This window comes from Sebastes fasciatus, chromosome 9, assembly GCF_043250625.1.
Source record: "Sebastes fasciatus isolate fSebFas1 chromosome 9, fSebFas1.pri, whole genome shotgun sequence".
In the NCBI taxonomy this organism is placed as follows: Eukaryota; Metazoa; Chordata; class Actinopteri; order Perciformes; family Sebastidae; genus Sebastes; species Sebastes fasciatus.
The window spans coordinates 29,347,746-29,374,271 of record NC_133803.1 but is presented as its reverse complement, the minus strand read 5'-3'; the positions used below and the strand labels follow the sequence as shown (position 1 = coordinate 29,374,271).

The following is a 26,526-nucleotide window of genomic DNA, read 5'->3' as shown; positions in this document are numbered from 1 at the left end:
TCTTTGTTGTTGGAAAAGAGCAGAATCTAATAGAAAATAATACAATTTAATTGTTCTTTGGTAGGAAATATGGTTGACAGCAGCTCCTGCACACAAACTCTCAGTGTGACAACATTTCCTGCACATGATTTCACCACTAAATAAAGTGCACAACATCCCTTCAGTAAAGCACTGTGTGTCTCCAAGCGTCGAGGTGTCACTCAACCTCCTTCACCACCAAACCGACTAAAACAAACTGGCTCGGCGGACCTCGTCTTTGTTCCCTCCGTGTTAGCTGTCCGTCACTTTGATTGGCAGACAAGTGTCAGAGTGAGGGAATGTCGCGGGAAGCCGGGAAGAGAGCAAAAGCCACGGCGTCAATCTCAATATTTCATCTCGACCCCCGAAGAAGGGCTCGGCGGTCTCATAGTTTAAATTCTAATCGTGTTAGGCCACAGGGGCATGTCATTTAGAAAGCCAGCCTCAGACTCTCCGTCCCTCTGCTTTCCTCCCTGGTCCAAACAAATTATTAGAAGATTCCATTATTTCTCCATTATGCATATGTGTTTGCGTGTGGCTGGCTGTTACAGGCCGGGGAGAAAGAGCATGGGTAAATAGGCTTGGTTTAGCCCATCATGGGCCAATATGTCTAGCCCCGGACACAGCTGGGGTCCTCACGGGTCCTCAAATTGGTCATCATTAGAGCCATAATGCTGCTGTTTGCATCTACTAATGCCTCAGTCCAGATGATCAGTGTGCAAAAAGGATGCTACTTTCTCTGTTTTTCTGTCGTTCATTGTCGTCAGTCTCATTCACAGGGGACAAGTAGGACTTCAGATGATTAAGGAATTACCCTCCAACCTCTGCACTCTGCAAAACTCATTGACAAAGCTTGATGTTTGTGCTTAAAATGCATTTAAAAGACCTTGGGCCTTGTGGTGAGATTGTTTTATCTAGTGTCGTTTCCAAGATCAAGAATGAACTTTCATTTAAATTAGGGCAGTCAAAGTTAGTCCAATAATAACGCAATAATAACGCATTAATAATGCAATAACACAGTAATGCAAATTCGTTTTAATGCCACTAATTTCTTTAACGCATTAACGCTACTTGCGGTTTTTAAGTTGTAGCGGGCTCATATATTCATATATATATATACTCGTATTCATATATATATACTCATGTGTTTTCATCATATGAAACTAGAACACATAAGGAATCCTAACCATGACATTCTAGCTTGTCGAGAAGGAGGCTAAATAATGCTCCAAACGTATGTTAAATTTTGGCGAGGAAAAATGGGTATGGCCATTTTCAAAGGGGTCCCTTGACCTCTGATCTCAAGATATGCGAATGAAAATGGGTTCTATGGGTACCCACGAGTCTGCCTGACTCATTGATCCTTTATCAAACCGAAGTTTGTGAAAGTTAAAATCTATAGCCCCGATCACGACTCTGAAATATCAGTAGCCTAACTGTGTACTGATATATACATGACGCTGTCCTTGGTGCTGAAGAAACAGACGGATCTGTAATTGGGACTTTTTCTCGGAGTCCCGCCCTTCTGTCAGTTTCGTCTATATCGTACTATATAGCTGGAGGGGGAGGGTTTCATGGTTTGCCTTGCTAATTGCAGGCAAATGAAACAACCCGCTTCCGTCCCCCTGTTAACATTTTTTAAAAATCACATACTGTGTAGCAGTGTACTCCAGGACATCATGGCATCGCTGTCGGTTGTGGTCTCAGGTGTACAAGACCACACTTCTGAAAAAGACTTGGACCTTTCAACCCAAGGAGGCAGTGAAATGCTGCTTTTCAGTCTGGTGTTAAGTCACATTTTAAAAGTGCTCAAAGAAATAGAGATTTAAAAATTTGCAATTCCATTCCAACTCAGGTTAAATCCAGAATAGCTACTAAATGGACCTCGTGGGGAGATTTGTTTTGTCAGTGAGTTTCAAATGCTCCACTGCTGCCAAAGTTTTCATAAAATTAGCACAAAAAATAGTCTTGGATTGGAAACGTCTTAGATTTGTGATATCCTGATTTAACATAGCAAAACTTTTTGTGCTTAAAAATATATTTGTATTAATAGGTTTCATTGCTGCCTGCATTTTTATGGATGAGGATTATTTTCTGTAAGAGCATTATAACTTTTGCGCATGATTTTCAATTTTCACAATGATTTTTACATTACAAACTAGAGTTATGGCTGATTCATGCAGGATTTAAATGACTGATATTCAGTTCTGTGATGCCCTGTGTTCAACTGTCAAATGAGATGACACTCGTTCCATGTGATAATAATATCTGTTGAGGTTTGAATGCATGCTTTTGCATTTGTTCCTCTATCTTTCCGACTCTCTAAATCTAACTATGATCCTCATCGACAAATAATCTCAAAGGCAATAGAGAAAACACACACAAACACACACAGCAATAAAGCCACCCGCTATGGACATCATCAGGTTTTTCCATTCATTATAAATGAGAGCAGAGGGAGTTTTCCAGATCATGAAAGATATAAAGAGAATTGTATTGCATTAGACGATAATCCATATTGCTGCCTTGGACAGTGTGTCAGGGTTATTTTTGGCAATGTCAGCTGGCTGTTTTTAACGGCCTGCATATTTATAATGTCATGGTTTTATATTTTACAGCCTCAAACGGATTTCCTGCAGTTGCAGGGCCATAATCATGGTCAGTTCATAACTCACCAGGGATTATTGATGCACTTTCACATCAGCATAACATATCCCATTTGGTGCAGCAGATGCCATTAGCCAATGCACCTTACAGCATCAGGGGTAAATATATTCTCAGTGTGGCTGGCTGCAAAGGCGATCAAACCACTAGAACAGTGTTTGTTTCACCACTTTAACCACTGTCAGGGGTAAAAGTTACTAGACGTTCAGGCCAGTAGAAGTGAAATGTACAACAATCAACCCACATTGCTGCTAGCCTAAGTTAGGTAATGCACATGTAAAACCAAATAACACAAGTAAAGGACTTTACCTTTAAGGTGATTAAATCATTAATGGAAACATGCAGATGTCCATGTTGATTAGCAGTAATTGTGAACCATCTGTACATAGTACTTATGATTTTCAACTGTCCTCCATGCGACATAAAACTATTTTTATGCCGTATCATGACCGATGCACCTGTAATTTTTGTTTGGTTGTTTGTTCGTTTTAATATGACCTTGCTTTGAAAATGACTTGCTTACATTTTAACACTTGTTTAAATACAAAGTCATAGTCAAGTCAGCACACTGACACACTGACAGCTGTTGTTGCCTGTTGGGCTGCAGTTTGCCATGTAATGATTTGAGCATATTTGTTATGCTAAATGCAGTACCTGTGAGGGTTTCTGGACAATATTTGTCATTGTTTTGTGTTGGTAATTGATTTCCAATAATAAATATATACACACATTTGCATAAAACAAGCATATTTGCCCACTCCCATGTTGATAAGAATATTAAATACTTGACAAATCTTCCTTTACAGTACATTTTGAAAGGATAAAAAAATGTGTGATTGCGATTGTTGAACAATGTAGAGTAGCACATGCTGCTTAAGAAAGCCCATTGGGAAAATGTTTAGACCTGTTGCCATAACAGCACTCATATCACATGACCAGGACGAGAGTGAGACACATTAAGCCAGAAAACGCAGAGCTTGAGCCAGATTTGGTCTTAGCAACTATACAGCGCCAACCATTCAGCCGCCTCACCTTACACACTGCTCTGTCCACACTTGTTACAATGTGAAGACTCCTGTCAGTAAATCAAGTCAGAGGGGATCATTAAGTCCTAATGGCTCTACTACAACTGGACCCCCTGTCTATCCAACAACCGGCCCCTCAGCGCTGCAGCCCAATGTGGCAAAATGTCACCTCTGAAAATTAGCCATCAAGCGGGGGGCAATTTTCCCCCTAGCTAAATTGCTAAATAAGTAGCGAGGCTGTAATAGGTAGCAATCTGGGGCTAATCTGATGAGATCATTTGGGAAAACGTTGGACTGGGGGTTGAGAGGACGGGGAGGGGAGCTCTGTGTGTCGTGTGTGTGCGTGCATTGTGTAAAAAAGGTTGTGTGTAGCTGCATGTTTGTGTATTTACAGGTGTTACACTAGCCTTAGTAGACCTCTTCATGCGTGGGCGTACACACTTTATACTGTAGATGTGAACGTCTTTGTATATGCATGAGAGTACGATCGTAACTAAGCGTCATCTAAGCTTATGTTGTGACTGAGGAATCGCGTGGACACAGCTGGAGGGTCACGTGATCACAGACGTATAGCACTGTGTGTGTATGTCACTGTGTGTGTGTGTGTGTGTGTATGTGTGGAGGGAGGCGACATGATGGCAGGGGTGGAGGGTGAATATTACTGTCGGCGGGCACCAGATGCCAGCTGGCAGGGGCACAAAGGGAATAGACGGGGAGTGGGTTGAACAATTACTGTTATTCATAGCTGAGCCAACAGAGAAGGTCTTTGCCATTAAGAAGCACACAGGGCCGGATTCATGCAGATACGTGTGGATTTAGAGCCATACAAACAGGAGAAAATAGCTGTCGATCTTCCACTGGTAGTGAACACACACACACTCACTAAGACCTACACACATCCTCTATCTCTATCTCCCTCACACACATACGGGAATGTTAATATTTGTTACGCAAACAACACAATCTTGTCAGTCCTGTATATCATCACATTGTTTGCACCTAACTGACAAAATAACACAACCTGTCTCATCCTGATTGTCACGTTAAGACTTAGTTATAGATGTTAACTCTAAACTGAAAAAAAAAAAAAACTTGGACGACGGGTTTTTCCTTTGTTTCAACAGTTGCCGCTGTACAACCTCATTTTCTCATAACCCACTTTTGCGGAGAACTACAGTAATTGTTATTAAGTTCAATCAGAATGGGGTCAGCACTGGAAGCCACTCGGCCCTGTGTTTAGTAATTAACATTTCACAGTGAATATCTCATTACGGGAGACAAAGGTTGCTAATAGGAGACTCGGCTAGTGAGAACATGGAGGTGGAGCGACAAAGCCCCTCCAATTTTAGTCTGGATGCAATCAGTCATGGAATTCACCAGCAGCTCACATATTTCTGCTTAAGTTCCTTAATAATGGAACAGAGTAATGTCTACACAAGATAACACACAGAGATTTTAAACTGTTATTTAAAGAATTTGGTGGTACAGAGCTTTATCCCAGACAAGGGAATCTGCTCCAGTGAGCCTTCACCGTGTTAGCCTGGTGTCCTTTTTAGCCATCTGCGGATGGCAACGTCGCTTGGTTGGTTCCAGTGTTGATATCGTTAATGACGGGATATATTCGTCAATGATCTTTTTTCCAAGACAAAATGATGACGAGATGGCACCAATGTCATTAAACACTGTTATGATATCAACATGCAATATTGTTGTTGTTCAAAAAATAAAAACTTAAAAACACGTGTCTGTCCAGAACCTTCTGTACATCCCATATTGATGTTTCTGACATTTTGAGATGTAATTTGTTATGGACTTAGCTGTGTTATCTAACAACAAAGCAGTCTGAAAACAGCTAGAACAACATTTGAGTGGGTATTTTTCTTGTACGACTTTCGAAAAGATATTTTCTTGTTTTTGTTGTTTTTCTTTGCCATTTCGAACACGCCGACCAAAGTTGGATCAACCAATCTGCATGCTTGATGTGCAGGACCTACTGTTAATATCCTTCTCTGTGTAGGTCATAATTCCAGCCTTACAAAAGCAAAATGCACACATGTCAACGCAAAGTGAATGAATTCCTATCTGCTGATGCAGCGCCGGTGGTTGCCTCGTGAATACTGGTCACCTTGGTTTGAGGTTAGATGTCATTTCAAGGTAAACAGCTCTTCAGGTTTGTATTGCAAATGTTGTGGCAGGAACCAAACCGTACAGTAAGAGGGGGGGGAGAGGGGGGTGGTGCAAGGAGACACTTGACTCAAAGCAAAAAGCTGGATATGGTAGCTTCCAATCAAAAACATCTGGATTCCTATCAGACAGGACAGAAGTCAGTGATTATCTTTCTTAAAAGAGCCTCTAAATGGACTTCATCATTACTGTGTTCTACTTTAAAACTGAAGCAAGAGGTGATAAAAATAAAAAGGAAATGAAGAGAATGCTGTTATGGCTCCTTTAAATGATGGACACTGTAAAACACAGGCATTCAGACAGGGAAGAAAAAAAAAACTCAGACAGATATAAAGACACGGCGTGATCCTAAACAGACGGCAGACAGAAACCAAGCAAGACCTCATATGCTTCCGATATGGTGAAATACAATGTACTCACATTTTACCCCCTGCCCAGTACAGGAAAATGACTGTCAGGCTCACTTTTCTTTATCCTTATCTCTCTTTCTTCACATGGAAAGAGAGAGAGAGGGATGGTGCCGTTGGATGACTGCCTCTATTGGAAAAGCACCTTCTTTGATCTGCCTTTTCTGACCTATGCTAGACCTCAGAGGCCTCATCTCCCTCGATAACAAGACAAAGAGGGTAAATGTGTTGATAGTGGCAGACGGTGCTGGAATTCTGGGCAAATGTGTCAAATTAGTTCTCACGTCTGGGCCTCATTCCTCTCCACCTTGCTGTGATCTCCTCTCCGCTGCTCTTTACACCCCAGCTAGTCTATCCCTCACTCCTCCCACATGCACCGCTCCATTCCTCCTGTGACCCTGTCCCTCGTCTCTCTCTCCTCTTATACATCCATATAGATATACACGTGGAGAGAACGACGGGGTTAAATGGTAAAAAAACAGAAAAAAGTTACAAGCTCATCCGTCGCTCACAGATGCACATGAAAACCACGAGTGCCATTTTTGGGCTGCAGTCGATCTAAATCTGAACATCTATTTTGTGTGTTTATTTGATTTTCATGACGCCAGCCATGTTCAGTTTTTCATATTGGAGTGTCTCTAAGCCTGCCAAAGAGCAGGGAATGAATAGAACTTGTATTGCCAGGAAGGACAGAGAGCAGGCTGTTCTCATACACCGTTAGTAGCTATACCTACGAAAGGTAATGCACTGTAATTTGTATATATCCCACGAAACCAATACATATGTAATCCATGTAATTGTGAACCAGGAAGTATAAAGTGCGGCAAACGCAGTGTAGGGAGGAGGTGGGGGTTCTTTTGCTCAGGAGACCGCTGTTCATGTCCGGCGTGATACCAGAAGTCAACGTTGATTTATTTGTCACACTTCCGTAGTTATTTTAACCCAAACCATGATCATTAACTAAACCTAATGAAGTAATTTTATTGCCTAAACCTAATCAGGTTGTTTCCTGTGAAGATGGAAGTTTATTTTGAAAAGACTGTATGCATGTAATGTGCACAAATTGACACGTTTTGCTGGACATTCGTAGGAAAATGCACGAAAAATTAAGAATAACTTTTCATAAGATATCATGCAAACCGTTACCGTAGTAGCATTGGGCAGCAGTTTAGCTAACCGCAACCTGATGGCCGATGCATACAGCTGTTTATAGGAAGCAGGTCAAACACAGCAGGTGTATTGTTCCTTTTTTTTTGCAAATTCACATCACCAGCATGGCCAAATATGTGATTTTGCGATGTCAAAGGAAACATATTAGTGCAGTGCTTCTATTGCATGGGGAGCACAAGGTTCATTTCTGGTTTCTAGTTGAAATGCTAAAACGCTTAAACGTTATGGGACTTAAAGGTGCAGTGTGTAGGATTTGGTGGCATTTAGCAGCGCTGAAGTGGCAGATTACAATCAACTGAAACTTCTCCTGTGCGCCAAGCGTGTAGGAGAACGGTGGCCGACGTGAAAATGAGACTGGCTCTATCGAGAGCCAGTCTTTGTCCGCTCTAGACTACTGGTAGGCAGTAATTCTGTAAAGTAAGTGAATCCAGGCAGAATAATTTTTCCTCTAAAACATATTTGGTGAAGTAAATTAGTAGTATACAGTACAAGCATGTTTTGTAGTGTATAGGGTCGGCCATTTGTCATTTTTATGACCATTAAAATCCAGAGAAAAGAGGAAAGACGGCTGTATAGATTGAGCATAATATTATTTAATTGTTTTCTGTAGTGTATTATCACCTGAAAACAAGAATCGTTGAGTTTTTGTTACTTTAGAATGATCCATTTATATATACATAGGTAGCTGGCCCTCTCCACGGAGCCGACCGCCATGTTTCTCCGATTCTATGCCTGTGCCAACCAGTAAAGTTACAGTTTACAACTATGTCTGTCCAAAATGTCATCACTTTTGTGTAAAATTGTCAAAGTTAGCATATGAATTCTTGAGTTATGGCCAGAATTGTGTTTTGCGAGGTCACAGTGACATTTAACCACCAAATTCGAATCAGTTCATCCTTCAGTCCAACTGGACGTTTCTGCCAAATTTGAAGAAATTCCCTCCAGACGTTCCTGAGATATCACCTTCACGAGAATGGAACGGACGTTTACAACGTTGGCATGTTTAAAACTGTTTAAAAGACCGACAGTAATCCGGGAGAAAATACATTTCCCTTGAAATGTAATTGAGAAAACAGTTTAGTTGTATGGGAACGTAATTGTGTAGGAGACAGGGCTGGCTATTGAAAGCAAAAAAAATAAATATTCAAGACCGTGAGAGAGGGTAAACACAAGCGGGAATACGCCGGAGTGTGTTGGTGTGTATGACCCAAGGACATTCTCCTGTGTGTCCTCCCAAGTTCCTGAGTTTGCCTCCGATGCATTCTCCTCTACTTCTGCCCCACTCCACCAAGGGCCCCGTTATAAAGCATGGGCTCACAGCCTTTATATGATACCGCATAAAACCTCTCAGTAATGCGCTCTGTGCTTCCAGCGAAACCCCTGAGCAAGGTTATAGTGCTAACATGTACTGTATGCTTTATTTATGCATGAGCCACCCTTCTCCTTTCCGGGGAATTCTGATTCTTTTCCCGCGATAAAAGTTGCATGGCCTTACCCACTCCGAAGGGAGTAAATGATTTAACACCGAGGCTTACGGTATGGTAAGTAAGCAACTAATGTTAATTCAGCCTTTTTCTGATAGGGTATCAAGTGGGGGGCATTAATACATTTACCCTCTCGTCCCCTTTAAACATATGGAGCAGAGAGAGATGGAGCCCTGCCGTGTCACGCCACATTGATCACGTCCAGTAAATATTTAGATATAAAGTTGTTTTGTCAGCTTGTGTAGAAATGAGAGAACTTTTCTTGGACTACTGATAATTTTCGTTTTCGTTTTATAAGGCAGCAATTGTCACAAATAAATGTTCTGTCAGAAAATGTAGAAATTTTCAAATGACTGTACAAAGAGCACATGCTCAAACTCTATTTTGATATCAACTGTTTGCATTCAAACCTGTATGTGTTTGTATTCCTGTATGTGTAAAACTGTGTAAAGCAAAATGCATTTATTTACCACCCTCAGACTGTGCTAATGTGTTTATGAGCCAACCCATCCTCCCCTGCCCCGATCAGGACTGAGGCAAAGGAGGCCACGTGTGCTACTTAACCCCCTCCCTCGCCGCATCAGAAAGCCTCAAAAATTCAAATCAACATTAAAATAGTTTTATGTGTAAGTAAGATTCAGTGAACTCCATTATTTTCCCCACTATTTGCTTGAATAATTCAGGGAAGATAGCTGAATTTATGGATAAAGTGTACAGTTTGAAGAAGGGGTTCATGTGCAGCCTGGAGCTATAGCCTGGCTTTAATGATGTCTGGAGATGGTGGACGGGCGGAGGGAGAAGTCGTTAGCTTCACAGTCATTTTCTCAAAGATTAAAAACACGCTCTTAAAGCAGCAGGGTGGACCGGTGAACTGGAGGGGACCGAAAGGAGTGAAAAATGTAAAATTCTGCAAAATTTGGAGAATTTCCTGACTCATCCTCTCATCAGGAGGAGTACAGTAGGAGATCAGTTTATTCTGAAAAGTGCTTCTCGATTTTGGGCGATGTCGTCATGTGGTAATTTGCATTATTATTTAAAAGACAAATAGTCTCAACCACTGAATATGATTTTGGTACCATAAGGAATAACATTTGACCATTAAATTGCGCAAGTTTGAATAGTATTTTTGTGGTTTAGTTGTGTTTTTTGGGTTGTCAAATTGAACATGATAATAATGCGTTAAAACAAATTTCTTTAACGCATTAATGCAACTTGTGATTTTTAGGTTGTAGCGGGCTCATTTTTAAAGCTAGAGCGAAGATACTGATATTATATGAAACTGGAAAACCTAATGAATCTGTTGGTATCAACAATGTCATACTAGCTTATCGGGAAGGAGGTTAAAAATAATGAAAATGGGTTCTATGGGTACCCCACAATTCATCGAAATCATAGTCAAGTCAGCACACTGACACACTGACAGCTGTTGTTGCCTGTTGGGCATGTTATGATTTGAGCATATTCTTTTATACTAAATGCAGTACCTTTGAGGGTTTCTGGACAATATTTGTCATTGTTTTGTGTTGGTAATTGATTTACAGTAATAAAATATATACATATATTTGCAAAAAGCAAGCATATTTTTCCACTCCCCATGTTGATAAGAAGTATTAAATACTGGAAAAAATCTCCCTTTAAGGTACATTTGAAAAGATAACAAATGTGTGATTAATTGCGATTAATCATGGACATCGTGCAATTAATCACGATTAAATATTTATAATCAATTGACAGCCCTGTTTTGTTTTTTTATTATTATTATTTTATCTTTTGTCTTCCCTCTTAATATTGCTCAGCTCCTCAGAGAGAAACTCCAAAAACATCACAAAACAATTCAAATTTTAGAAATAATAAAATAAATATATGTATGACAAAAAATAAAAACACATAAAATATAAAAGTTAAATGCAGGAGCTTGTGCCAAGGTAAAAACCCAGAAAGTTTTGCCTTATCTATGAACTGAATCTGCACACATTACTGTCTGAACACAAGGTTTTCCACTCTCACAAGCTTTTGTATCACACAGCATTAGCTACACCTCCAGCATGCTCCACAGGTTCTAGTTTTCTTCAACTCACCACTACCCTATTTAAAAGTCTGGAATCTTAAACTGGCACAGCGAGGATTTATACTATTAGCCGGTAGCAATGACATCCAAAAACACACACTTACCCGCTCACACACATAAACACCCTTCAACAGCCAGCAGGGAGTCTTCCTGTTCCTACTCACTCCAACAGGGAGCCAAGCACAGACTACTCTCCTAATTACCCACCTTCCTCTAATTATCCAATCATAAAGCCATTAGCAGGCTCACACCATATTAACATGGTCCCGCCTACACGCCAATTTGTGCAGTGCCAAGATGCAACTGGAGGGGATTTTTCAGCTTGTAACCTTACCAAGTGCAGTATCATGTAGGGTAAGACTGTGCTTTTCTTGGCTCTTAACAAACAAATAATAGATTTCCAAAACAGGATTTAACAGCAGCTTTCACAATAAAAGCTCAGCTGTTAATTCACGTGACTTTAAATGGTACCTACACCCTCAAATACTGCTGTATCACAGGATATTCAAAAAGTGCAACAGAGAAGTGAGGGAACAATGACTGTAGGACGCATGGCTACGTTTGACTACGTAGTGTGTGACGCAGGGGGTCATGGGACACGGGGAGACTGACTTACCACTCCAGCAAATTCTCATACCAAGTCGTCATATACTGACGCATTGTCAGACCCCTCCGCGTCACTTTTCGGTTTCAGTAAACACATGATTAATGTTGTGAATTAAACAAAAACACTTGCTAGGTTTAGGTTAGGTTTAGGCAATAAAACCGCTTTAGTTAGGTTTCGGAAAAAACAACAGGGTTGGGCTTAAAACTGCTACGTTTGTACAGTGAAAATGTGACTTAAGGTTGTGAACACGGGACACAAACGGACAGCTGATTGTAAAGTGAAAGTGAAACGTAACGCACAAGACATGAACAGTGGTCTCCTGGATGAAAGCCTTGTGTTTGTTGGACCCATCCACCTCCTCTCCCGCCCACCCTGTGTGTCTCTTTCGTCACCAAAGCCCTTTTCCTGAGCGTTTACTGTTGCCGCAGATGGGTTTACAATGTAGATAATGGAAAGACCAGTTTGTCTCATACCAACGCTCAAGGGTCATCAGTATTTTGACGCCCTGGGAATGAGAACTTGCGGCCGCTCAGTGTAACATCGACAGCGACGTAGAGCCACTAGCAGTGTTTTGAATGAACGCGCTTCATTGAACGTGATAATTTTTTGGTGAACTGAACGTGTCCGTTTGCAACTAATGAACTCGCCCTGTGTTTTACGCGGCACCCGAGGATTTACGGCACTTGGCACGCCGGCATGGCTAGTGCAGTCAAAGGAGCGGAAATATTCAATCCCCACCTCCCAAGCCTCAAAAGTCAATGCTCCCTCCCGAGAATCGTTCTCTTTATACATCCATGGCGAGGATGCTTTTCTGCTCATGGATACTGTTCTGTATCACGTGCGCATGCCTTGTTTTTATGTACACAAGTTTCGAGACTAATTTAACACCATAGCATCCAACTAGTTTTAAAACCAAACAGAAAAAATTTAAGAAATTAATGTGAGTTCCTTTTTTCGGACTGTGAACTTAATTAAAAATGAAAAAATTTGAACCTGAACTAGTTCATTTTAATCCGTGTGAACTGAACTTTGAGCTAGCTGGCTAACACTGGGTGCTAGTCAGAGCAAACAAGCCATGAGAAGCTTCAGACTCTCCGTTTCTCTGCTGGAATGACAGGCAGTCCGGTGGAGTTGGAAGTTGTTTCTAGAAACGAAACACCCAACTGAAACCAACTTCAGGCGGCAGAAGACTTGCGGTGGGTGATATTTTAAGTTGAAAAACAATCTAGGAGAATCTTTCCTGTTAAAGAACTGTTCCACGATAAATGGTTTGTTTGTTTTTAACATATCAACATTTTTCCCCACCTCCTTCTTCCTTGTCAAAACCTGGCACCTTCATTACCCTCAATGCAACTCGATCGCCAGCTGTGTTACGCTAGTAGCAGCTAATGTAGCATTGAGCCGCTAGCCTCAAGCAGGGTTGAGGAGTGAGCTACAGAGGTCTGGCCAACCCAAGAAACGCTCACCAAAGGATTTATATACTTTATATTTTTATACATACTTTGTCCCCATTGACAAAATACGATGCCAAAGAAACTTGTGGAGATGGTGAATGCTGGTAAATCTATTATTGATATGTGTTCAGTCCCAGCGGCATGTTGTGTAACAGAGTATCCAGATTGTTCCCTCCTTTATTCATACCCATCAGAGGGATGGCAGGTTATTGGAGGGAATGGGGCGGACGAAGAAGACACAGAGCACAGATGTTGGCGCAGCTGCAGCGCAGAGGAGAGGCTCGGGTTAACGGCTAGCGGTAGACGTGCACAGACTGTGTGAGGGGGATTCTGCGGTGCTAGCTGTAGAGCTAGCTCATCCACCTGACTGATTTAGAGGTCGCGGCAGAGGTCAAATCTGCCAGAGTGAAGGGAAATATGGTAAAAGTGAAAGAATTGGAAGTATAGAAGTAGAGACTCAAGCGCATGGAAAAACAACAAGTTAAATTAGAGGCATTTAGAGCTCTCCAATGGGAACTGACAAATCGAAACTTACAAATAACACTTTAAAAGTGGCAAAACTCATCCAGATAATTTGTATTTCTCTTCCCTTTGTTATACTCTGGCAGCAGTGAGTGTTGCAGCACATTACAGCATCTTTTTCAAACTCTCTCTTATTGCCATTTGGAGCTGCAAACATGCAAAGTTGTCCAGCGCAGCTATAAAAACTGAATTATCTCCATCTATACCTACTTACAAAACATTTTAAGGGTGGAAACAATTTCTTTCTATGTCAATTAAAACTTTTATTTTCTTGATATACTTCCTTCCATTCTCCCAGAAATCCCACTTGGTTCTCTCTCTATGTCTGGATCCGTACAGCTGATAATCGCGGGGCGATAGGTCCAGCAGTGCAACGCTTTAATAGACTCCAGCAGAAGCTTTGGCAGAAAGTCGTGCCAAGGCCGGGAATGAAACCGAGCCTGTCAACATTGGCAAAGGCACAAACAAACCCACAGAAAAACTGTATCGCCACACAAAATGTGGAGACAAATCCATTCATTCTGCCTTCCTACAACAGCAACTCCGAACACTGGCTCCACAGTGACATTGTTTTATTTGATGACTTGATCTCTCAGTCTGTTTCTCTGTGAAAACATCCTCATTATCTGACCACACAAGCAAGGTGACGGAGAATAATGGCGCTTTGTCAAAACTGATCCATGCCCAAGGTATGGACTGACAATGGAGGATCTCAGTGTCTCGTCTTTATAAAGCCACACAGCTGTCCCCCCCTCTCCCTCTTTGTGCACAATCAAACCTCTGCCATTCAGTGCCACAAACCAATAAACGCTGCCTTTGTTTTAGCTTGACACCATTGTTTGGTCTTCATAAAGATTTCTCTTCTTTTGGCACAGATGCTTTTTTGTTTCGTTTCCAACCGAGCTGCGTAGTTTTCCTCTTTCTGTTTCAACAATGATGCTCACTCATTTTAGATTTTTTTTTTCCCCTCTTGCAGTCGCCCTAATCCACATGTGTCCCCCGTAATGCTGAAACTAAAAAGAACAATTATTCTACTTGATCACAACTATTAAATAATCTCCTTTCAAACAGATGTTGGCAGCGTCTTTGTTGACGCTGTGCACACCCTGCTAATAAATCGTATCTGAAAATGTAATCTTTTGATATAAAAGCCAAGGTTAGGCTCCGAAAAGAGATGCAGAAGACACCAGACACTTCAAACGGACCTCAAAACCATGTTTTGGTTCGGCACGAACACACAGAAAGAGAGCAGGAGAAAGGGAGAGAGTGACACACCCGTGGAAAAAAAAAAGCACGACAGATGCAAAGACAATCTAAAGATAGATTAAAAGTAAAACGCTTCCATATGTATAAGCAACCAGTAAAATAGTTGCTGTGTTGAAATTTTTCTCAAAAGCTGAAGCACTGAACTGCTGCGTAGCACCCCCTGTTGACGCAACGTTTCCCCACACGGGCTTTATTTATGTTTTATCTTATCTTCAGAATCAAAGACGTGTTGAAGAGTCGGTGTCAGAGTTACTGCTTGAGTTGAGATAATAATAATAATAACTTTATTTATATAGCACCTTTTAAAAACAAGTTATAAAGTGCTTTACAAAGACATAAAAGCAACACAAATTAAGAGGTAATAAATAGAAATAGAATTGATACAGTAAAATATTACAAGCTAGGTATTAAGTACTAAAACACAAAAACAACAAGTAGAATAATAGCAGAGGAATAACAGATTGAGAGAAAGCAATTCTGAAAAAGTGTGTTTTTAAAAGAGATTAAAAAGACAAAACAGAGCTAGCCCGCCTGATCTCTTCCGGCAGGTCGTTCCAGAGTCGTGGGGCCGTGACCCCAAAGGCTCCATCTCCTCTGGTTTTTAGCCTTGACCTAGGAATAACTAAAAGACCTCTGTCGGAGGATCTCAGGCTGCATTCAGGCTCGTAAGGGGTTAGTAGGTCAGTGATATAATCAGGGGGCCAACTACATCCGTGCTTTAAAAGTAATCATTAAAATTGTTTAAAAATTGTTCAAACGTACAATGTAGAGATGTTAAACTGGTGTTATGTGGACTCTTCTGTTGGATTATGTGAGTCCTCTTGCTGCAGCATTTTGAACTAGCTGGAGTTTGGGGAGGTTGTGTTGGGTGAGACAGGAATAGATTGAGATACAGTAGTCTAAACAGGATGTAATGAAAGCATGGATGACCGTTTCTATATTTTTAAAAAGTAAAAAAGATGTAATTTTCGAGATATTCTGAAGTTACAAAAAGCACGCAATGAATAGTCCATAATAACATTGTGTTCCCATGTACCTGTTTAGATTAGATCACATACAGCAAATACATCGGGTGCAGCAAAGAACAAATGATATAAACTAGATTATATCTACTCGTGTCTAAAAATGCACAAACCAAACTGTGGATTAAATGACCTCAGCCGAGCAGCCGCCACTCCTCATCCCTCCCTGCCTGCATCTCCTCCTCCTCCTCCTCCTCCCTCTCTCTCCTCTTTTTGGAGCGGTGTCGTCCCCCCGTCATCTTCAGGTCATAATGTAACATGACACCAGCGGTTGCAACAAGGCCGGCCAGCCAACCCGAGCGTTTAAGACCAATGAATATCATTTGCTCCCGGTAGGTTCCCTGGCGCTTTCAGACGCTACCACCGCCAGACTGAATCAGCGTTCGCGCCTGTCATGTCTCTGACGTGACGGAACACACACGGACACACACACAGACGCACAACAGGCCAAAACCACACGCACACACACACACACATATATATATATATACTGTACAGGGAGCTGTACCACGGCCTGCACTTTCAAAAAAAGCTCAGAAGACAGGCACACATGCATCAACACACACACACACAGGATATTGTCAGCCTCTGGAGACCACTTTGTTGTTTCTGATGCTTCTGTCATCCTCAATACGCTTCACGCTGCTCTTACAAATCCAGAGATTTCTCACATCTCACACTTCTTATGCCCTTTTTTTATTAAAAAAAAAAAAAAAAAAAGCCAATAGCTTTCAAGGGTTATCACCATGCAAACCACATTAGGACCCTTTACAGGTGAAAGCAGCCTTGGTGAGCTCCCCTCCCTCATTAGGGGGATTAAAGACGAGGCTGCCCTTCTCCTGGGTTAGAAACAGCCACAATAACCCCCCTCGCCTCTCACCTCAGCTCTGGTTTCCTGGCTTAGACCGCTGTTTAAATTCCCTCCTGCCTCTGAAAATGTCCTCCCTGGGGATCCCCGGGGCTTTGATCAGCCGCCCCCAATGGATGCACCCGTCCACCTCCGAACACACCCCCTAACCCCACCCACCCCACCACTAGGGGGGGAATAAGAAAGCTGGAGGGGGTCAGGGGTAATGCTGCTGGAGATAAGAGAGAAGAGGCGAAGAATGAAAGGGGAGGGAGGTCTTGTAAAGATCAACTGGGGTTGGGTAAAGGGGTGGATAAGAGGGAGGGTGGGCTAATGAACCCCACTAATACCCCCTCCACACACACATTTAAGTAGCCTAATTACCTGCCTGATCTGGTGCAATGACAGCACCTGCAACGAGGGGTCAAAGCCCGCAGTTGGGATGCGCTAACAACCTTGTTAAGAAATACCTCATGTTAATGAGAGCTAATCATGTTGCGTATTTAGTTTCATGCTAATAGGGCAGCATGCGATCTGAAAAGATCACTCGTAACGCACAGACCAGGGCAATGTCTTTTCATCTTGAAAGTAGCGCTGCGCTGGACGCCCGGCTTCACAAGTCGGGTCGTGGGCATCAATCTTACATGACTGAATGTATATCACATGCATTCGTGCACGGCAATTATAATCAGTATTTGACATGCAAGAAGTACCGTAGAAGGCTCATTTGCATCGGAGGAAGAAAAACGTGGATACACGAGGACAAGACGTGATTTTTGCGAACCCACAGGAAAAACTCTGAGCTCTAATAATTCAACGGTTTGAGCGACTCAAGTCTCATTTCCCTAGAAAGTAAGAGTGATTTAGTCCAGGCCTGTTTGGATTTCCTCATTCAAGACCCTGGTTTGAGTTCCTTACCTGTACTGTGTTCACTGAAACTAATCCCTCTCTATACAGCAGATAGTAAAGCAGCTGTGTTATACAGTAAACGTACTGTATATATGCGGGTAATCTATTCCCAAACATCCAGGATATCAAAGCAGATCATAGATAGAGGAGCTCCCAAACTGCTATCTCATCAAATTAACGTTTATTAAGATTAAAACGATGCTCCGATTAAAGCGGGAGTGTATGACGCTGAGCAAAGAAGAAAAAGCTAAGACTGCCCGAGGCCCAAAGCCGTGACCAAATACAAAGTTTTTCAGAGGAAGTGATGAAGTAAATTGGGGAAAATTGGGCGGAAAAAGGAGACAAGGAGCCAGTGTATTTGGTAAAACAGTGTTGCAGCCAAAATATTTCCCTTTCCCTGTTTGAAACTGGCAGGTGAGCCAATTTGGACTGAATTATGTTGTACATATAAGTCTGGAATTTGCACATAAAGCTCTGAAATGTGGAGCGAGCTGAGGCACTTTCTGCTCTTCAGCCTCACCTTATCATACATTTATTCCCTATTACAATACAGTCTCATGAATAATGATAAAGTGCAGTAATCTATACTGAAGTTATGCTGATGAGAGAGATTATCTTCACGCTAACTAGGAAACGCTGAAGAAATGCTCTGATACTGGGCACAGTTTAAAGGAATAGTTTGAGCAAATAAGCATATTTCATTTTTGGAAATATGCTTTCTGGTGGAGAGTTAGATGAGAAGTATTGGCACATAACCCCTGTAAAACAACGGATTGTTGTTTTTACACATCGATATAAAGTACGGATTAATCAAACAAGATATAAAATGTTAATTAAATAGCTTCAGAGGTGCTGGTAGGCCAATTTTATATCCGCTGGACGGAGCCAGGCTAGATGTTTCCAGTCTTTATGCCAAGCAAAGCTAACCCAGCTGCTCAATGTAGCTTCATATTCAACAGACGGATACGAGAGTGAAGTCAATGTTACAATACCGATAAGCGTATACTCCCCAAAATATCGAAATGCTCCTTTAAGGCCAGGTGGTAGCACATTTAAAGATGCCGTTGGTTTGGAGCAGTGGGCAACCTCCGGGTCTGAAAAGTGAAGCCAATGCTGAAGTGCCTTAAACTTGCATTCTTTCTAATATCCAGCAGGGGGCGACTCCTCTGGTTGCAACAAAGAAGTCAGATTGTATAGAAGTCTATGAGAAAATGAGCCTACTTCACACTTGATTTATTACCTCAGTAAACATTGTAAACATGAGTTTATGGTCTCAATCGCTAGTTACTAGTCTTCTTCAATACAGCATGATGTTCATTTAGTAAATTATGGTCCCATTTAGAGTCAAATAGACCATAAAGCAGGGGATGCTTTAGGGTTTGATTGACAGGTCGCTACCACGGCGTTATCTGGTCGGGAGTTGTCCGTGTTTACGTCCCTTTCACAGTGTGTTTTCAGTTCATAAAAGTTAATTGTACTTGGCGACGGACAAAAACCAAGATGGCAACGGACAAAATGCCGAACTTGAGGCTTCAAAACGGCAGTCCACAAACCAGTGGGTGACATCACGGTGACTACGTCCACTTCTTATATACAGTCTATGGAAAGTACTGGGAAAAAAGTGATTTAATAATAAATAATTATAGGCCATATCATCTCTACTGACTTGCCTGGTATGATTGTGAAAGAGGTATTAAATTGCATTCTGAGTAGGGTTAAATCTTAAATTTAACTTGAATCCTGCAGAAACCTGACAACATCTGGATTTTTTTGTACGGATTAAACAAACAAGATGCAACATCTTTGGAAATACTCAGGCTAGGTGTTTCCCCCTGTTTCCAGTCATTATGCTAAGCTAACCTAACTGTCTACTAGCTTCAGAATGGTATCAATGTGTTATTGTGTGACTTTGTTGTTTTAAAGGGTTAGTTCAGATTCACCAGATGGCGACGGCCAAAATGCAGAACTCAAGGCTTCAAAACGGCAGTCCAAAAAACAGTAGGTGATGTCACTGTGACTACGTCCGCTTCATATATACAGTCTATGGTTTGGGGGTGTTGGTTAAGGTATAATCTCTCCCCACACACAAATATGTGTTTGCCATTTGGTTGGAGAAGGAGTGTAGTTTTTAAAAAGTGATAAAATGATGGTTAAAGCTAAACCAACGCAAATTGAAATCTATTTAGGTTAAACTGACGTCACATTGCATTCAAACTGTTAAAGTTTAATTGGCCAGAGTGAGATCATCAGCAAGGCATCCCAACCCTGAAGTTTTCTTTTTTTGATCCTGAGAGGACTCTTCTGTAAATGGGCACCTGCACTTAGTGTGGCTAAGTATTAACGTTCTGCATTTGATGCTAAGTGCTCGTTAAGGTCCTTGAGGTCAATTCATTTTCAAATGCAAACCATCTGCATTCAAACACAGCAAATTACACCCACATATCATAACATCGAGATAGATGAGTCAACTTAACGTATCTCATCCCTCCAGCTTTGACGATGATGCCTCACTAAACAGCTCTAAACAAACTCTCTCAAAGCCCTGATGAATAAGTGAAGGGATAAAAGCTACATCGATACCATTCTAACGCATTAACGTGCCAAATAAATAAATAAGTGGAGGGAGCAGCGGGGGGGGGGGGGGACGTTGCACATTCTTTTGTACATTGAATCTATCTTATCGGAGCGTGTAAAAATAGCTTGACAGAGGCTAATTGTGCTCGTTGCTGAATAATGGATCACAGCGGAGAGGGCCTTCCTGGAACTGGGGCGGGCACGACTGTTCCCTGCTGAACCTTCGGGTTCCTCTCCCCGCTTTTGCCTTCAGGTAAAAAATCTGCCACAACCCCCTCGTCTCTCCCTTCCTCACCCAACCCAACAACTCTTCTCTTCCTCCTCGCTCCCGTTAATCTTCATCCTCCGCCATCACTCTCTTACCTCTGCTTTGTTAGCGGGTGTCCAAGAGTTTTTAAATGACAAATGAGGACCAAAAACTTTTTTAAAGGAGCATGTGATAATGACAATAATGATACATGTTTTAAAGTCTCTTCAGTTTTGGTTAATTTGCTTTATTAAATCTTTGATAAATATTGATCATACTTTCTAACCCAAATGTGGAATTGTATTGGACAATGACTTTCATGAGGATCAGAAATCAAATAGGGGGCTTAAAAATAAATAAAATATGTGTGAAATTCACAGCCCTGTCTCCTGATAGTTACGTTCCCATACAATAAACTGCACTGTGAAATACATTTTTATATTTTGATTACGTCTGTTTTTGACGTATCACAGATACATTTGTAATGATATTCTGCAGAAGTCCGCGTAGGGAGGACGTCGGGTTGATGGATGGTTCAAACAAACACAGAACCGCTGTCCGTGTGCTGTGTGAAACTAAAAGTCAGAATTCACATATTTTAATTTACAAAGTCATTTTAAGCCAAACCATGAAGGGTTGTCAATCGATAAATAATATATAATTGTCCATACTTAATCATGATTAATCGCAAATTAATCACACATTTTTTATCTGTTCGACATGTACCTTAAAGGGAGATTTGTCAAGTATTTAATACTCTTATCAACATGGGAGTGGGCAAATATGCTTGATTTATGTAAATATATGTATATTTGTATTATTGGAAATCAATTAACAACACAAAACAATGATAAATATTGTCCAGAAACCCTCACAGGTACTGCATTTAGCATAAAAATATGCTCAAATCATAACATGGCAAACTGCAGCCCAACAGGCAACAACAGCTGTCAGTGTGTCAGTGTGCTGAGTTGACTATGACTTGCCCCAAACTGCATGTGATTATCATAAAGTGGGCATGTCTGTAAATGGGAGAGTCGTGGGTACCCATAGAACCCATTTACATTCACATGTCTAGAGATCAGAGGTCAAGGGACCCCTTTGAAAATAGCCATGATGTTTTTCCCTCGCCCAAATGAGAAACCGAGTCCACTACAATCTAAAAATCGCACATTGTGTTAATGCTTTAAAGAAATTAGTGGCGTTAATGTGTTATTATACCCCTATTTTTTTTACTGCAGCTAACCAAGTAGTTTTGTTGCGTTTTTGTTTTGTTTCAATTTTCATCGTTAACTATGTGTTTAAAACAGTTTAAAAGTGCAATTGTAATCTGGGAGAAAATAAATTTCCCTCGAAACCTAATTGAGAATGCAGTTTCGTTGTATGGGATCGTAATTTTGTAAGAGACAGGGTTGGAAATGTATTATTTCAGGGGCAAAAGTGCCATCAGTAATGAGTGCATTTCTTCTGTTCCCAAATTAAATTGAGACAACAACCATCACGCAGGTCTCTGTAGGTTATTTGTAAGAGCCTTTTCTTGTCTCAGAAAGAGGGAATGGTCTAAAAACAACCAAATATTTAGCATAAAACAGCATCATCACACACACTAATGCAGCAATAAAATATAAGTCAGTCAATATGGTGACATAAAAGACATCCAAATTCCTTTAAAAATGGTTATATACACCACCGACGTTACTCTCTCCTAATATTGGTGGCATTCAGGTCGTATAGCATGAAGTCAGATTCTTATGTTTAAGACAACGGAACAACAATTAAATCCAAAAGTTGTAGTTTGCCTAAACCCTGACAGCAAAAGAAAGAAAAACTAATCCTCTTACTCTGCACAACCCACAAGTGAGAATGAGGCTTTGTTGGTAAATACCCGTATCAAGTTTGTTGCTTCACATCTAATATGGCATCAAAGTTGTCGTCCATGTGACTGGGGGAGTTGAAAGCGTGAGGTTGCATCTTTGCATAAACGTCTTAGCCGCTATCGTCTCATCAGAGGAATGTGTGCAGCTGATGGAAGACTGCTTACACTTATTCCCCTCCACGACTAAAGGCTTGTTAAAAACTGCTTTCCCCCCGATCTGTCGTTTGAAATGTGTGCACAGCTAATGAATCACGCTCTTTGGGAAGTTAAAATAGTCTGTTGATGTCAAAGGAGCAAAATGTAGTTGTTTTTACTTGATCTTGAGACTGACATGGTCGTCTCTGGGAGGAGCGAGGCTCACGTCCTTATTGGAAAGCTTCTCAAAACCCATCGAAACATTTTGCAGTGAAGAGTTTTACATCTGAAATCACTATTGTTTTTTTCTTTGTTAATGAAGAGGTGACATTTTACAGATAATGTGCCGTTCACCAAAAACAATAATGCATTTTTCTGGAGCCTCTGATTAATTGTAGATAACAGCTGTGATAATCACTTCGACAGATAACTTGAACTTTCATTAATCAGCAGCATAAATTAAGATCTCAGATAAGACATCTCTGCTGAGTATCTTTTAATTGAACACAAATATTAAAAAGAAGGTTTGGATGAAAAGGGAAAGTGAGCGTCCACCACTTCATGAGTGTGTTTGTACATGCAGATATTTTCACGTGCAGGTCGGCACCTTTTATCACAACCCAAATCTATTTTTTCCTGATAATTAAGGAGCCCAGCATCTCTCATCCTCCTCAACAAAACATAAATTGTGTTCTTAGAGGAAAGTGATGTAATTTGAAAAGCTCGTTCTATCTACCCATCCCTCTTTTACTCATTTAGTTATGTATTCCATTAATTAAAGTCCATAAAAGAAACAAAAAAAGCTTGGTAAGTCCATCAATTTATATTTGATTTACTCTAAAACAGACATATAATATTTGTTATTTTCTATACTAATACTAATTATTAAATTGCATTTTAAAACACTGAGAAAAACCTAAAGATGGAATAAACAATAATGGTATAAGAGTGGAACATTGTTGGCTCATAGCCCAGTGTGCACATAAATAAAAAGCATTATTATCTTTAAAAAAAAAAGAGAGAGAGAGACATTAAATAATAAAAGAAAATATATCAGAAAAATCTGCAGCAGAAGCTTTCAGCCTTAAGACTTTGTTGGGCTCTTATGCTGCTCTGTTCATTACACAAGCTGCTCGAGTCCAGCCAGGGCTGGTCAGTTGTCCATTTATTTGTCCATAAGGCCTGATGGGAGAGGAGACCATCCTTATCAATATTTCATATAATCATATGATGTTGTGTTTGGTCAATCTGCCTTTTATGGTCTCGTGCTATCTTAAGCTGAAGCCGTCAGTACTTAGGGCCGCGGAGGAAATCAATGGGCAGGATAACATCAGTGGCCTGCTGGTTACTGTAAGTTCAGCACGACTATGTTAACGTTTCCTGTAATGTTGACATCACAATGTTGTTATGACCCACGGAGGGAGAACTGGACATACAGCAATATGTTTCTAATGGCACCCACGAGACCGTAGAGCCTCTTAATGTTTGACAAAAGAAAAGTTCTGCCTGGGTTATATTTGCAGCATTATTCTTCAGATTTAATGTCTTTATATTATTGTACAACATGTATTTATATTTTTATTAGGGGTGTCAAAGTTAACTTGATAATAACGCGTTAACGCAAATTCATTTTAACGTTACTAATTTCTTAAACACATTAATGCAACTTGCGATTTTTAAGGTTGTAGAGGGCTCAGTTTTAAAGCTAGCTTGGCTTGAGTTTGCCATGTTATGATTTGAGCATATTTTTATGCTAAATGCAGTACCTGTGAGGGTTTCTGGACAATATTTGTCATTGTTTTGTGTTGTTAATTGATTTCCAGTAATAAATAAATACATACATTTGCATAAAGCAGCGTATTTGCCCACTCTCATGTTGATAAGAGTATTAAATACTTGATAAATCTATCTTTAAGGTACAGTTTTAACAGATAAAAGATTAATGTGTGATTAATCACAAATAACTATGGACAATGATGTGATTAATCGTGATTCAAAATGTTTCTCGATTGACAGTTCTAGTATTTATATTGTTATACTTCCTTTGTGTGAGTAGCTTATGTGTGCATAGTGTAGTATAGGTTATTTTAAAACCTTCTACCTTACTTTTTCCATATAACTTACATGAGCTGTTTGGGTTGCCTTCAATGCATCCTAATGCTACCTGACATTTCCGAACTGTTTTAATATTCCAATATTATGATCAACGGCTCGTAATGCAGGCTGCATGAATAATTTCAGCGCATTTGGTGGAGGCCTGATTATTTGAAACAAGTCCTGTTCTGGGCTTGCGGGGAGCCGGCGGATCCAAAAACACCATTAGCCAGGTGGTATCCCATGAATTAAAAATAGCCGAACACGGTTTTCCAGTCAGGCTGCTTCGCTGCCCCCCAAACCCACCCACCTCCTCTGCAGCCCAACTTATCCCCCCCACCCTCCACCCTGCACAGCACACACACTGTTTCGTGACAGAAGGCCGCTTTCCCTCCAACCTGAAGAAGAAATCTTCCAGAATGAAAAAGAAAGAGAGAAAGAAATCTGCCAACTGATCTGGACACAGATACATGACCCACATACCCTCTCACTCGCCCCACCCATCCCTCCGCCATGGTACGACTGTCATCTGAGGATGTTTTCACAATGTTTTACCATCCAATTTTTTTTGGAGTGTACTTCAGGGACGTGTGAATTAGACGGCAAATGGGGAGAAAACGTGGCGTAGACACCTCAGAGGAGCTGCGTTAGCGAGCTGTCACGAAGCCCCGAGACGGGCACCCCGTACCCGCCACCGCCAGAGCCGTTCCATAAAAGGGTGAATTAACATCGAGGTTAGCCTCAACTCAATTCACATCAACTGGTTCCTGCCGCCAAGGACTCGAGGACTTATTCTAATAAAACATCTCCATTTAAACCCTGCGGCTGGATTCATCTCTGATTTATGTTACATAGGTGGCCTTACATCCCAATGAGCGGCGCGTCAAGAAAGCAAGAGGGAAGACAGGAAGTCACTGCGAGGAAGACAGCTGAAGGAAAGGAAGTGGAGAAAACAGATGGCAGAAAAGAAAGGAGAAGGAAGGTGAAGCAAGAAAGAGAGAGAAACATAGAAGTTAATACAGATAAACATATGGGGGAGATGAAGGAAAATTAAAAAATAAGGAAGGATGACAGCATGAATACAGGATGGAAAAGTGACAGCAGGGGAAAAAAAGATACAAATTACAAAGGGAAGGGTAAAGAAAGGGGAAGATGGAGAGTTTGCGGGAAAAATGAAGGAATGTCAAGAAAGGAGTGACGGAAAAAAAGGATTGAAAAATCGCTGCTCAGAAGCTGTAGTACTGAAGGAAAAAAGAGAAATGAAGAGATGGAGCACTGATGCGCCACCATAATGCAGGAGCCTCCCAACAACACCCTGCATGCTCTTCGCTGCCTGCTGTATATTTAATAGCCACTCCATCATTCTGCCTCCTTTCCTCTCTCCCCGTCTCTCCATCCTCCGTCGTTCCCCCGCTCATCCACGGCTTGCCCAAGCAGATGGGGATTGTAAGGCTCGGTGGCGCATTCCAGCATCACAATCTGTCTCCGCGTGCTGCGCTCCAATCCGGGGGAAGAGGCCGGAGTATATTTCCCAACATTGCGCGCTCACATATGCGCCGCTTTAGCTTGTGCCCGTGTTAGGGAAATAAAAATCAGCGGAACGGCTTGGAGTGGCAGCATGTCAACAGAGGCAGACAGAGGGAGATACGGGAATAATTGTTGGGGAATTAATCAGTTGGGAATGCTTTTCCCTTATGCCATCCTGCGTGGGTGAGAGTAACGGCAATGCAGGCCAAATGGAGAATTAAATTTACACCATTACAAACATGTTTATCTTTATCCCTATGCTCTGCGGTGTGGGGGGAAAGTCTGATGCCAGTTCAAAGCATTGTCACATTTAACCGTGTCAAAAACTTATCTCCCTCCGGGGGTTTTGTGTTTGTTTTTTATGCCATTGTCCGTCAATGGCATAAATAAACAAGGAAATAGTCTGACCGAAAAAAAACTAAAGGC

General features: G+C 41.2%; 1 protein-coding gene and 1 long non-coding RNA gene across 8 annotated transcripts in view; one reads left to right on the top strand and one right to left on the bottom strand.

Moving 5' to 3' along the window:
- The window catches only part of meis1b (Meis homeobox 1 b), a 235,713-nt gene that overhangs the window by 125,769 nt on the left and 83,418 nt on the right, over positions 1-26,526 (bottom strand). The window contains exon 1 of one of the 7 annotated variants that reach the window (XM_074647116.1): positions 11,125-11,232. The exons of 4 other annotated variants lie outside the window; for them this stretch is intronic. The gene's annotated coding sequence lies outside the window, so the exon portion shown is untranslated. Of the gene's footprint in view, positions 1-11,124; positions 11,233-26,526 lie in introns of those variants that run through there. 2 more of the 7 variants (XM_074647114.1, XM_074647117.1) reach the window with 2 other exon arrangements.
- The window catches only part of LOC141774452 (uncharacterized), a 393,135-nt gene continuing 390,800 nt past the window's right edge, over positions 24,192-26,526 (top strand). Inside the window, exon 1 of the long non-coding RNA XR_012595349.1 lies at positions 24,192-24,241. This is a non-coding gene — a long non-coding RNA (uncharacterized LOC141774452). The remainder of the gene's footprint in view (positions 24,242-26,526) is intronic.